The 928-nt window shown below is 34.3% G+C and overlaps 1 protein-coding gene across 1 annotated transcript in view; it reads right to left on the bottom strand.

Moving 5' to 3' along the window:
- The window catches only part of DENND1A (DENN/MADD domain containing 1A), a 567888-nt gene that overhangs the window by 511064 nt on the left and 55896 nt on the right, over window positions 1–928 (bottom strand). The gene's annotated exons all lie outside the window — the stretch shown is intronic.

Genomic DNA, 928 nt, shown 5'->3' with positions numbered 1-928 from the left:
ATTTCCAGATTGAATAAAAATCATTTAGCAGGAGAGAATGTTATGTTTTCAAATATCTATAATTTAATTCCATTTTAAACCTGACAACAAAGTCCAAATAAGAAATTTTCTGAGCTGCCTACTCAAATCTAAGGGTTAATTTAAAACAAAATAAATACTTTAAATCTGCCTAGTAGAATTTACTTTTCAAAATAACTATCTCACTTGTCTCATTTCATCCTCCTCATAATCCTGCAAGGTAGGTGTGTCAGGCATTCCTCTCACAACACAGGTAGGTAACCTGAGGCACTGACAGTCTAAGTGACTTGTCTGTGATCCCACAGCCAGTCAGAAACACAGCCAGGACCAGAACTCACACCTCCTGGCTCTCAAATTCTGTGTTTCATTGATTCTCCCCCCACATTTTCATCTCTCCTACAACCTATAGCATTTTATAACTCTAAACGGCAGCAATTTTTTTTCTTAGTAACACAAAAAATAATGGTTCATCTCATAAATAGTGGCATCTTAGATTCAATAAAATATGGTAATACTCCCCCTACTTCCTTAGGAAGGAGAAAGAAAAATGTGTGATTTGTGAATCAGAGATCTACTTATTTCTCTTGTAAAGGATCATCATCTCTTCAGTGAAGGAAAACATGGGCTTCTGCTTTACATAGAGTTGGCTACTCTAAAATTCAGGGTATTTAAATATACCTTGTCAAATAAGTTATTTTAAAAATCGGACACAAAATCAGTGTATCTTACTTTAAAAAAAAAAAGTTAACTTGAGTTTTCAGGGGGGCTTTAAAAAAATTTGTGCTCTTTTTTCCCTGCAAGAGGGTACAAAATGACTTACAAAGTTAGCATCCTTTGGTACCAAACATTTGTAGAAAATGTCATATGAAAACACCCCTTTCATTCAAAAGATCTCAAGGTAGAGAATTTA

This window comes from Propithecus coquereli, unplaced genomic scaffold, assembly GCF_000956105.1.
Source record: "Propithecus coquereli isolate 6110/MARCELLA unplaced genomic scaffold, Pcoq_1.0 Scaffold89, whole genome shotgun sequence".
Lineage (NCBI taxonomy): Eukaryota > Metazoa > Chordata > Mammalia > Primates > Indriidae > Propithecus > Propithecus coquereli.
This window is presented reverse-complemented; position numbering and strand designations above follow the sequence as displayed.